We start from the raw sequence: 14,130 nt of genomic DNA on the forward strand, positions 1-14,130 counted from the left end.
TATTTTTAGAATATTTAAAAAAATATCATGTACCCCTAGGGATACCTTCAAGTACCCCCATTTGAGAACCTCTGGTCTATAGGTCCGTAAAATATGTAGATATCTAATGTATTCATACATTGTTTATGTAGGATATACGCATGTATATACAACCTAATCATATTGTTTCTTCAACTTCAAAATAGCTGACTTGTTTTTTCCCCTTCTCTGGGATTATATTCCCAGTTTTGATCTCAGAAGTCTGGTCATTTATAGCATATAAGAATATTCTATTTCTGTTAAGCAAATTATGAACACGCCAAGACATGTGTCCTTTATCATAGTTACACGAATGACAAAAAAGCGCGTGAATATAAGTGGTATTCAGTGAGGTAATATGAATTAAATGCGCTGACAGTTCATTGTTCCTACCAGATGAATTGCACTGAGTGGAGCGGATCACCACTCCAAGATGGCGGCCCCGCATCTCGTTTGCGGCAATAGGCACTAGCGCTCGATGCTGCGTACCCTTATAAGATGTCTGTGGTTCTAATGTTAGCAGTGAGTTTACAGCCTCACTGATTTAACTACACAGCAAATAAAAGTCACGTTACTCAGCCAATAAACGTTAGTTTACATTCAAAACGTACCCTTCTTTATGCAACTTCAAATGTCGAACAAAGTTGTAAATTGATGCGTCTCCGTCTGTAATCTTCCAACCGCATGTTTTGCATACGACAATTCCTGTTTTGTTGACCAAGTCGTAGTTTTAATACCCGAACGAAACACTTTATGGCATAATTTTCTTCACTTATTCTTCTGTTGTTTGAAAGCGCTTCTCCACTGGTTTTCCTGCAATTTGATTGGGTGAATGCTGTGTGACCAAAACAACGTGGATGTAATTTGATTGGGTGTTGTACTGACAGGTAGCGCACAGGCTGTCATCGCACACACGCTGACACACTTCCATACACAATGGAAGATACGGAGCGCTCCTGAATAACTTTTTAATCGTTGGGTTTTGGGGAAAGTAGCAAGTCATGTCAAGTCAAAAGGCTCAAGTCCAAGTCAAGTCACAAGTCATTGATGTTAAAGTCTAAGTCGAGTTGCAAGTCTTTTTACATTTTGTCAAGTCGAGTCTAAAGTCATCAAATTCATGACTCGAGTATGACTCGAGTCCAAGTCATGTGACTCGAGTCCACACCTCTGCAAAGTAGCGATATAATTGCTATCAATTTGAGAGGTGATAGAGCTCTTGATATTACGTCATATCGTGATAATGCATGGTGATGACACATTCTAGCTGAAAAGATGAGGAGAGCCGGGCAATAAAACGATATCAAAATATACCGCGATAGACACGTAATCGGTGCTAAAGAAAAATAAGTTTGCTAATTTATTTTCTTTGTCCGAAGAAACAGGAAGTTTAAAAGCAAGGTTGGTTTTATCAACAACACGCTCACTCTCTGGTAACCGAGCAACACCGGAAGTGATTACTGATCAGTGGGAGTCAATCAGGTAAGAGAATCCACTATCAAGTTTGGTTGCGCCATCTTGTTGTCCTGCAGTTGATTCTTTGGTTGGAGTGTAAATACAAAGTGAAAATAAAGAAATTGTGGTTAAAACAGGAAGTCACATGGACAGTATGGCTGTTTTTTAGATTTTTTCAAAGGGACCGTAATTAGGCCATTCTGGTCACCACCAAGTAATACCACACCACCTTAGCCGTGCTCACCCCTTAGAGCACAGCTGTAACTTCCTGGCACAATAGTTCTTCTCAGGTTTGTATATGTTGTTTACATTTTCACTTTGTACTATTTTGTTACACTTTATTAAGCATTTCTGACATATTCCTTTATTTTTGGACCTTCATTTTAAGAGATTATTGTTATATATTAAATGTGATTTGAGAATTTTATTTACATTGGTTTCAAGTGTTTTCCATGCTTGTGTTGACATTTCCTGTATTTTTCTGCTTTGGGATTATAATTAGACGAAGGTTACATTTGAAATACAAATATGAGCTGACGACTTGTCCAGGGTGTACACCGCCTTCCGCCCGATTCTAGCTGAGATAGGCATTGATTGATTGATTGAAGGTGTCCTAAATGCAATGTAGCAGTAGAGGTCCGGTCTCAGTACTTCTAAATCCCTAATCCTCGCCTCCACGGCGACGAATGAAGTAAGTACCTTAAATGTAGCATCACTGGAGGACGAAGACTAGCTAAACATGCTGCACTTACGGATACAAAAAAAGCATAGCTAACCGTAAAGCTAGAGCTCTTGAAAGTAAAAAGGGGTGGGCGGATCAATACACATTTTGACAATAATGATATCAGATATGCTTTTACTTTACAGTCAATGAAAGATTGTACAGGAACTCCGCAACAAGTGGTTTCTCAAATGTACAATAAGGATGTGACTACGGGTCTATCGATCCAATATTGATATCAAATATTGGTCCGATATTGGCAAAAAAAAACAACAACCAAATAACATGTATCAGATTAGAACTGCCTGCATCAATAACGCCTGTTATTTCTAATATCTCTTCTTGCTAGTTTAGCAGACGGATGACAGGCTGTCTCCATTTGAGCCTTTTAAGAGTATTTGACTTCGAAACGCGGTAAAAGTGAATACACAAGACATAAATAAAGTGTAGGAAATACTAAAAAATGTATCTATGACATCATCAAGGTAAGAAATGGCTTACCTTGATGCTAATTTAAGTTAGATTCGCCATATATATGCTTGTAATTAGCATTAGCGATTTTACATGGTGATTTCGACACCACCAAATTTGTATTTACAATCCAACATCTGGTGTGTCATCAGTACGATATTTATAGTAGCAACACTTTAAATGATTTGACTAATCTAAGGACAAAGACTACGTCCTGACTACGGCAACACACCTGGGACGAAAGGAAATGAATGCATATTTGCAAATGAGACAAAGAAAACATGATATAATAACTGGTAAATAGGATACAGTCCATCCCAGACTTTGCTCGAGCACTTCTATGCCGATCACGACAAGCAATGATATCAGTGCCTGCCTAGAGTCGAGGCTAAAGTATCAGAAGTGGAAAATGCTCTGTCAGGACACCCCTCAACGTAAACATGAGGAAAAACTACACATTTTTGTTGATCTTCTGAAAATGTTTCAAATGTTTTTCAGTTGGTTATATTCATGGTATGATGTTTTGTTATCATACGTTTCTAGCCTCGAAAGGGAGCCTGGGCCCCCAACATTAAAATCATTAACATAGTTTTTTGCATCCAACAATATATTTATTATCGACATAATACACAACAACACAATGGAAAAAAGTACAACAACATTATTATCTAATAAAATAGGATACATTCTATGATATTTTGATTAGTGCTTCTCAAACTGGTGGTATGATGGCTCCATCTAGTGGTATGTCGAATATTTGATTCATTATTTGGAGACAACACAGTGTTACTGTTCAAACTGTGTGTAATGTTACAGTGGCCCAAAAAATTTAACATACTTGTTAAATAAAACGTCTGCCTTGTTTTTAGGAATACTAAGGCCTACTATGCAACTGTATTTTAAAGGTGGTCATTATGGTGGTGCCTGCAGGGCCAAGTGTTTCCTGACTTGGTGAAAAGATTAATAAACATACCTGTTAAATAAAACTTCTGTTTTTAATGAATACTTTGGTCTATTACGCTACTACATTGTTGGTCATCATGGTTGTGCCTGCAGGGCCGGCCAATTGTTTTTGACATGGTGAACATTTTTTAAAAACATACTTGTTAAATAAAACTTTTGATTTTAACGATTATTCAGGCCTACTACGCTACTGTATTTTAAAGTTGGTCATTACGGTGGTGCCTGTAGGGCCAAGTGTTTTCTGACTTGGTGAAAAAAGTTTAATGATGTAATATTGACAAGAATAATATTTAGGTCATAGTTACCGCCATAAGTGTTATTGTTTTTTTATTGTCAGAAGTGGTAAACCTGTGAGAGAATAGGTTGGTTTGCGTGAGAGATAAGGTGTGTGTGTGTGTGTGTGTGTGTGTGTGTGTGTGTGTGTGTGTGTGTGTGTGTGTGTGTGTGTGTGTGTGTGTGTGTGTGTGTTGTGTGTCCATGTAGGGTTGCCCTGTTGAATAAAGCGTTTTGTTTAATAAACAAACTTTTGCATACTGTATATCAAACCAATTGTCCAGGCCCTTGTTGGTCGCATTAAAGACTTGAAAATGAGGTGCACTTTTTCAATTGACTCATTGTCATTAATTATGAGTTACTACGAATGAAATGTGATTAATTGCAATTAGATTCTTGAATCGTTTGACAGCCCGGGTAAAGATGTATATTCATATGATTCAGGGAAGTTAAAACTTCAGTAAAAATGGACAAATCAAACATGCAAACTATTAATGACTTTGAAATGAATTTACCGTATTTTTCGGACCAAAAGGTGCACCAGATTGTACGGCGCACTGCCGGTGAATGGTCTATTTTTTTTCTCATATAAGGCGCACCAGATTATAGGGCACATTAAAGGAGTCTTTTTTGTTTCTTCTAAATGTAAAATACTGCATTGTGGTCTACATCAGTGGTCCCCAACCTTTTTGTATCCGAGGACCGGTCAACGCTTAATAATTTGTCCCGCGGCCCGGGAGGGGATGTTTTTTTGTTGTTTTGTTTTTCTTTGTCATGAAAGAGACGTTTTTGTCATGAAAAAGGGAGGTTTTTGTGGTTGGTGCACTAATTGTAAGTGTATATTGTGTTTTTTATGTTGATTTAATTTAAAAAAAAAAGGTTATTTTTATTTTTATTTTTTTGGTCTACATAACATGTAATGGTGGTTCTTTGGTCAAAATGTTGCATTGATTATGTTTTACAGATCATCTTCAAGTCGCTTTCTGACAGTGGATTCGGGATGCGTTTTGTCAGCGGTCTTAAGTTAAAGTTAAAGTTAAAGTACCAATGATTGTCAAACACACACACTAGGTGTTGTGAAAGTGGTCCTCTGCATTTGACCCATCCCCTTGATCACCCCCTGGGAAGTGAGGGGAGCAGTGGGCAGCAGCGGTGCTGTGCCCGGGAATCATTTATGGTGATTTAGCCCCCAATTCCAACCCTTGATGCTGAGTGCCAAGCAGGGAGGCAATGGGTCCCATTTTTATAGTCTTTGGTATGACTCGGCCGGGGTTTGACCTACCGATCTCAGGGCGGACACTCTAACCCAGGGGCACTCACACTTTTTCTGCAGGCGAGCTACTTTTCAATTGACCAAGTCGAGAAGATCTACCTCATTCCTATTTATAATTTATATTTATTTATTTATGAAAGAGACATTTTTGTTAACAAGTTAATGGTGTTTAATGATAATACAAGCATGTTTAACACACATAGATTCCTTTCTTTCATGAAGACAAGAATATAAGTTGGTGTATTTGATTCTGATGACTTGCATTGATTGGAATTAGACAGTGGTGTTGATAACGTTCACATTTTCAAATGGAGGAAAAAAAAAGTCCTCCTTTCTGTCCAATACCACATGAAAGTGGTTGGATTTGGCATCTCATTTGTCCAACTTGCATACTCGTTTTTAAACACTTTGTTATGAGAGTAGCATATGTGTGTGGCCCTTTAATGTCTGGCAGCAGGTGAGTGACGTCAGTGAGAGTGCGGGTGGGCAAGCAAGTGAGAAAGCGGTCGCTGAGGGCGGGGGAGAAATACATTGGCATCAAACTCCGTAGCTTGCTAGCTTGTGCACGCTAGCTTTCTGAGACTCTTATTTTGTTAGCACAGGCAGGATGAAACAGGTCTTTTATGGTGAAGACAGGAACTGTGCAGTCGGTCTTTAGAGTTTTGACAGTAGGTACGGAGTCTCTAGAAATAAAATGTGTTTCTCTGCGTCCGCCCTGTTAGTGATTTTTTTCTCAAATATGAGCTCGCAGCAGCCAGCGTCATCTCACAAGATCCTCGGGTGCCGAGAATGTCAAACAACTGATGAAAGTGAAGTCTTGGTATGATTGATGATTGCTCATTTTTATGTATATTTTTTAATGCCTGGCTTGAGATCGACTGACACACCCTCCGAGATCGACCAGTCGATCGCGATCGACGTAATGGGCACCCCTGCTCTAACCACTAGGCCATTGAGTAGGTCTACGTTTACGTGACTCACCTTCGACAGGGTCTTTTTTTCGTCATCTTTGTTGTCGCGGTGTAGCGTGCAATTGGGGTGTGGAAAAAGTGTCAAAAGATGGAGTTAACTGTTTTAATGACATTCAGACTTTACTTCAATCAATAACGGAGCAGCATCTCCTCATCTGCCGGAAATTTGTCCCATGAAAAAACGTACGACGGGAACTCTCTAATAACTAAAGTTCCTTGGGTGAATAATGTAAACTCACTACACCGGTATGTTTTAGCGCTTTCATGGCTGGCAAGTTTAGAATAGAATAGAATAGAATAGAATAGAATAGAATAGAATAGAATAGAATAGAATAGAATAAAAAGTACTTTATTGATCCCTCGGGCAAATATAGCAGATATACTAACAGATATAAGTAAGAACTTTACATGACTTTAAATTAGAAACGGCAACAGCGGAGGATGAATGTCCCATAACAAGAAGATAGAGAAAAACAAGTTTATCGCCACAGACTACAAAGGCGGACGCGTGCAATTTTTTTAGGACTTATGCAGATCCCAAATACAAATTAGTAGGTACCAGAAAGTAAGAAAAGTTGATTTTGCATAATATTGGGAAACAAAACGCCAGATAATATGTCTTAGCTTATACACGCACTATAATAATACTCGTATGTTGAGGCACAGTACAATCCGACAAGCGGTGCAGCTTCATAGCTTACCAAAGTTGTACCAAAACATTTTTGAGCGCCATTTGTAATGTTCTATATTTTCAATAGAACATATAAAATGATTGTGTTGTTTACTTGAGTCGTATTGCAGTCTACACATACCTCTTCTGTGCGACTACCGTCTACTGGTCACACTTATCATTTCACCATGTACCAAATAAAATAGCTTTGAAGTCAGTAAGCAAATCCAGAATTATTCCGTACATTAGGCGCACCCGGTTTCAAGGCACACTGAGAAAGAAAGAAAAAGGATTTTAAGTGCCCCTATAGTCCGTAAAATACGGTACTTGATTTGAGATTTTACTTCCCATGTTCATATTTGTGTTTGGCCAGTTTGAGCCTGTTTGAATTCAGGCTAAAACATATTTTTACTTCCTCACATTTAAATCCAGCTAGGCAGGATATCCTGGTTGTCTGTTGCTTATTTTGAAAATGTTATTCTATTTTGGCACTTTTAAAAAAAAAAAATTCCTATTGCTTTATTGCTGTGTTAGAAATATACATGTGACACTGCTTTGCTTAATTTTTTCTAGGGTAGTTTTTTATATATTGTAAATTAATAAAGTGAATGTAACTAATGACATCATTGGCAGGTATTGTGTATTTGTTTGTTTGTTAGAGATGTGCTGCATTTATGATTTCCTACATATTATGTCCTGCAGGGATGTCAGCTTTTAATGAAACGTAGTATTTCTGTATGTGTGAATTAGGGTGGGGATGCCGTCGGGGAAGGTGTGTGTGTCTGAATGTGTGTGTTGTTTTGTCTGCACATCCTTGGTGTCTCCCTGGAATCCGAAATGCTTGGAATGCTGGGACTTCTCCACATTTTGTTGATGCCGTTGTTTGGGTTATGCGCGACCCTGTTTGACGTGACAGACGTATGAAAAAAGCCTGCAGACACACACCAACACACACACACACACACACACACACACACACACACACACACACACACACTCAAATGTGGTTACAAAATTGTATTTAGCTGCAAAATAACCCAACGCGTGTACACAAAAAGGAGTGCCAGTGTAACAGCATTTAATTAGGATGAATAAATGATCCAAAGCAGAGATATAAAAGTCGTTTTCACTGAGGGCCACATCGCAGTTTTGTTTGGCCCCAAAGAGCCGTTTGTAACAGTGAATACTACTATTAAACAATTTTTTTAAACTAAAATGTAAAAAAAGATTATGGTAAGTTGCAATAATTTCACCTCAACATTTAGTGTATATTACTTTAAATGGAAAAACAGTACTGCTTTTCTTAGGGTAAAAAAAAAAGGTGGATTAGTTGCCAGAATTTTAGTGTAAAATTAAAAAAAAAGTTTTACTTTAAATAACACTGCACTTTTACAGTACATTTTTGGCACCTGAGATGCCAGTTTTTTATGTTGTTTTTTATCGCAAATCAACTGTAGATTTTTTTATGTTTTACTGTAAATGCCAAAACGGCACCACAGTTTTACAGTAAAAAAAGAAAGTACAGTTCTTTTCCACTTAAAGAAAAATTATGTGGAAAACCACAGTAAATTTCATAATTTTGCCATAAAATCTATTGCTACTGTTACATTGCACAATTTGATGGATAACTTGCTTTGAAATCATTATTAATGTGTATTTCTATTGAAAAAATGGTTTGAATGTTTGATCATATATTTTTACATAAATAGACAATATTCAAGTTAACATAATTTGCAATGGCATGGAGTACATATATATTTTTTCTCCCAAAATAGAAAGAAATAATATATTTAGTAAAAAAAAGTTACAGTACTTTGATACACATTTCCAGGCTTTTGAAGGCCAGAGAAAATGAAGTGGCGGGCTACTTCTGTCCTTGAGTTTGACACATGTGATTCAAAGCATACCACAACATATCACGGAATTAGCATGTACAGCTCCTAGTAATAGATGTTCTTATTGAAGTGCAGCCATTATGTCCCCATTTCATGTGCTAAACCAGGGGTGCCCACACTTTTTACTTTTGAATTGACCAAGTCGAGGGGATCTTCCTCATTTATATATATATATATATATATATATATATATATATATATATATACATACATCAGCACATGTGTGGAAACATTGTTCCCACAAAACAATACAAGATATACCCAAACCAAAAACCCTGGATTAACTGTGATGTTCGGTCCCAGCTACATGCCTGTTCCACTGCATTTGTTTCAGGCAGTGGTTCTTAACCTGGGTTCGATCGAACCCTAGGGGTTTGGTGAGTTGGCCTCAGGGGTTCTGCGGAGGTCAAAACACACCCGACTCATCGTGTCAATACAAACTTTTCCCTATCGGCGTATTACGGATATGGCAACAGCTGACTGATTTGCAGGTGTGTAAATTTGTTGTGAGTTTATGCACTGTGTTGGTTTTGTTGTTTGAACAAGGTGATGTTCATGCACAGTTCATTTTGTGCACCAGTAAAAAAAAACATGGTAACGCTTTAGTATGGGGAACATATTCACCATTAATCAGTTGCTTATTAACATGCAAATTAGTAACATAGTGGCTCTTAATTAGTCATTATTAAGTACTTATTAATGCCTTATTGGGCATGGCCTTATTATAACCCTAACCCTCTAACACTGTCCCTAACCCTCACCATATAACTCTAAATTAAGTCTTTATTACTTAGAATATGTTTCCCTAGTGTTCAAATAACTCTAAATTAGGTCGTTGTTACTAAGAATATGTTACCCATACTAAAGTGTTCCCAAAAACATATAACTTTGTCTTGAATTAGAAAAACATTTTATTTTTCACTAAAGAAGGGTTCGGTGAATGCACATATGAAACTGGTGGGGTTCGGTACCTCCAACAAGGTTAAGAACCACTGGTCTCAGGCAACGCTGAGGACTACAAGAAGGCCAGATATGACCTGCGTAAATCCATCAGCGAGGCCAAGGGACAATACAGACAAAAGCTGGAGGGATTCTACTCCACCACAGATTCCCGGCGCATGTGGCAAGGCCTGCAACACATCACAGACTACAAGCAGGGGAGCAAGGGGGGTCACTGCCAGATGAGCTGGATGAGTTCTACGCCCGCTTCGAGGTCCTCAACACCAACCAACAGAGAGGGGTTCTGACCACGGAGCGCACGCAGGACCCATCACTCACTATGACAACAGCAAAGGTACGTACAGTTCTGAGTAGAACAAACCCGCGGAAGGCAGCCGGCCCAGACAGCATCCCTGGCCAGGCCCTCAGGGTGTGTTCATCAAAGCTGGCTGACATACTTGCTGACATATACAACTTGTCACTAGCACAAGCTGTTGTTCCCACCTGCTTCAAGACCAGCACCATCGTGCCCCTGCCAAAAAACAATACTATGACCTGTCTGAATGACTATCACCCTGTTGTACTCACCTCAATAGTGATGAAGTGCTTCGAGAGGATAGTCATCAAGAAGACCATTCCAGACACACTGGACCCTCTACAGTTTGCCTACCGGGAGAACCAGTCCACTGAGGATGCAGTCAACACCGTCATCCACACCACCCTCACCCACTTAGAGGGCAATGACACCTATGCCAGGCTATTGTTCATCGACTACAGCTCTGCTTTTAACACGGTCATCCCACAAAAACTCACTGCTAAACTCCTCACTGTTGGTCCGTCACCAACTCTCTGTGATTGGGTCCTGAACTTTCTAACAAACCGGACCCAGTCAGTCAGAATCGGCAACCAGACATCAGGCACAAAGGTTCTAAGCATAGGGACTCCCCAAGGCTGCGTGCTGAGCGCCCTACTGTACACCCTCTTCACACACGACTGTGTGGCCTCCCAAAACAACACCAGTATCATCAAGTTTGCAGACGATACTACGGTCGTCGGACTGATCACCGGGGGAGCTGAGGCAGCGTACAGAAGGGAGGTAGCGGAACTGGTGGCCTGGTGTCAGGATAATAATCTCTCCTTGAACCAAGACCAAGAGGATGATTATTGACCCACGGAGAAGGAGTGCACAGTACACACCTTTGTACATTGGGGGGACAAAAGTGAACAGGGTGAAAACCTTTAAATTCCTCGGGACCCACACCAGCGAGGACCTCACCTGGGATCACAACACCCAACAAACAATAAAGAAAGCACAGCAGCGACTGTACTTCCTAAGAAGGCTGAGAAAATTTGGTATGCCAACCAAAATTGTCCTTACCAAAATTGTCTGGTATGGAAACTGCACTGGTAAGGACAGGAAGGCACTCCAGCGAGTGATTAAAACTGCTCAGTACATATCAGGAGCAGCCTTCCCCTCACTACGGGACATGTACTCTACCAGGGCCACCAGGAGAGCACACAACATCATAAAGGACAGTACACACCCCCAGCACAGTCTCTTCAGCCTCCTACCATCAGGCAGACGATACAGGAGCCTGAAATCCAGGACTACGAGACTGACAAACAGTTTATACCCAAAGACCATCAGGCTTGTGAATGCTAACTTGTGAATGCTAGCCTCCCCACCCCCTCATTTCTACTTTGTCTTTTTGAACAAAAGACAGGTACCTTGACCACCCCCGAATTGTGAACCATCACTGTAGACACTTTTCACCGTTGATCACTAAAGACACTTTAACTGCTGCTGTAACCCAAGGTCACCTCCATATTTATACTGTTGACTGTCAATCAGAATGTGCAATAATGTTATCTTACTTACTGTGCCTTGTATATACTTTTTGATTTAGATTTTTTATTTTTAGCTAAGTACCGTGAGACTTGTTGAAGGGTGGACTAGCAAAGTAAGATTTTCCTTGTACGGCAAACTGTCTGTTTAACTGTGCATATGACAATAAACAATCTTGAATCTTGAATATTGAATATTAAATACTTCTCTGAACTGGTCTTAAAGACAAAATGAATGCGATCATACAAATTACGTTTTCATGGAGGATAGCTTTTGCTGCTTCAGATACAAATACAGAAAGGTAAATTACACCCACAATACTTGATTTATTTTGTTAAAAGCAAATGGGACCAAAAAGTATTTAATAACAACTTTATCAAATACTTTTTGGACCCATTTATCATATCATAATATTATGATAACGTTTTTATGAAAGCGAATAACTCCCTTTTTTCCTGTAACTATAATGTGCAACCTAAATCAACAATGACTAAAGCTGCACATATGAATTTAAGTAAAAAAAATAAAAAAAGAAGAAGAAAAAAAAGTATGTATGCCTCAACTGGTATTTAGTTCACCGCACATCATATATATATATATATATATATGTACGTATATATATATATATATATATATATATATATATATATATATATATATATATATATATATATATATATAAAAACAATGACTTGGTCCCACCTCTGATATATATATATATATATATATATATATATATATATATATGTACGTATATATATATATATATATATATATATATATATATATATATATATATATATATATATATATATATATATATCAGAGGTGGGACCAAGTCATTGTTTTGCAAGTCACAAGTAAGTCGCAAGTCTTTGCCCTCAAGTCTCGAGTCAAGTCCCGAGTCAAGAGAGCCAAGTCCGAGTCAAGTCCAAAGTCAATACTGGAAAGTCTCAAGTCAAGTTACCAAGTCCTGCATTTTGGGTTTCGAGTCATTTCAAGTCTTTTTAACCACAGACTAATATATGTACACAGATTGTGTATGCTTTTAAAACGCTGTATGTATTTATTATTAAAAAAACCAGTGCTGACATTGCACTTCATAATAGCACTATTAACCAGTTATTCTAAACATTTAACTCATTCCTTTACAGTATAAACACATTTGAAAAAACAAGTGCAAGTGTACTTATTTGCACGAAAGTGTTAACATTGTATTTCCATGGAATATTGCATTGTAACTATTTCATCAGCAGTTTAGATCATGTTGTTACCTTATCTCATTGATCTCATCTCATACTGTATGTGTTTATGTGTGCGTACACATGAAAAACAACAAATACATGAACATAACAATGAACAGTGCTGTACTTGTTAGATGTCAGGGCTCTAAGGAATATGTACACATATTCTTAATATAATATACATTTTAACTGACCTTTATTTGACTATGTTTGTCTTTATATTGCACAATTGTAGTGGTCTTTCTTGAACTGTTTAAAAAAAAAAAAGATCTAAATATAACAAAACTTGTTGAAAAATAAACAAGTGATTCAATTCTAAATAAAGATTTCTACACATAGAAGTAATCATCAACTTAAAGTGCCCTCTTTGGGGATTGTAATAGGGATCCATCTGGAATCATCAACTTCATTCTTAACATTTCTTCACAAAAAATAAATCTTTAACATCAATATTTATCAATCAATCAATCAATCAATCAATGTTTACTTATATAGCCCTAAATCACTAGTGTCTCAAAGGGCTGCACAAACCACCACGACATCCTCGGTAGGCCCACATAAGGGCAAGGAAAACTCACACCCAGTGGGACATCGGTGACAATAATGACCCAGTGGGACGTCGGTGACAATGATGACTATGAGAACCTTAGAGAGGAGGAAAGCAATGGATGTCGAGCGGGTCTAACATGATACTGTGAAAGTTCAATCCACAATGGATCCAACACAGTCGCGAGAGTCCAGTCCAAAGCGGATCCAACACAGCAGCGAGAGTCCCGTTCACAGCGGAGCCAGCAGGAAACCATCCCAAGCGGAGGCGGATCAGCAGCGCAGAGATGTCCCCAGCCGATACACAGGCAAGCAGTACATGGCCACCGGATCGGACCGGACCCCCTCCACAAGGGAGAGTGGGACATAGAAGAAAAAGAAAAGAAACAGCAGATCAACTGGTCTAAAAAGGGAGTCTATTTAAAGGCTAGAGTATACAAATGAGTTTTAAGGTGAGACTTAAATGCTTCTACTTAGGTGGCATCTCAAACTATTACCGGGAGGGCATTCCAGAGTACTGGAGCCCGAATGGAAAACGCTCTATAGCCCGCAGACTTTTTTGGGGCTTTGGGAATCACTAATAAGCCGTAGTCCTTTGAACGCAGATTTCTTGCCGGGACATATGGTACAATACAATCGGCAAGATAGGATGGAGCTAGACCGTGTAGTATTTTATACGTAAGTAGTAAAACCTTAAAGTCACATCTTAAGTGCACAGGAAGCCAGTGCAGGTGAGCCAGTACAGGCGTAATGTGATCAAACTTTCTTGTACCAACTGTAATCTTTTAATGCTAGACATGGGGAGACCCGAAAATAATACGTTACAGTAGTCGAGGCGAGACGTAACA

The sequence above is a fragment of the Nerophis ophidion genome, linkage group LG07, assembly GCF_033978795.1.
Source record: "Nerophis ophidion isolate RoL-2023_Sa linkage group LG07, RoL_Noph_v1.0, whole genome shotgun sequence".
Classification (NCBI taxonomy): domain Eukaryota; kingdom Metazoa; phylum Chordata; class Actinopteri; order Syngnathiformes; family Syngnathidae; genus Nerophis; species Nerophis ophidion.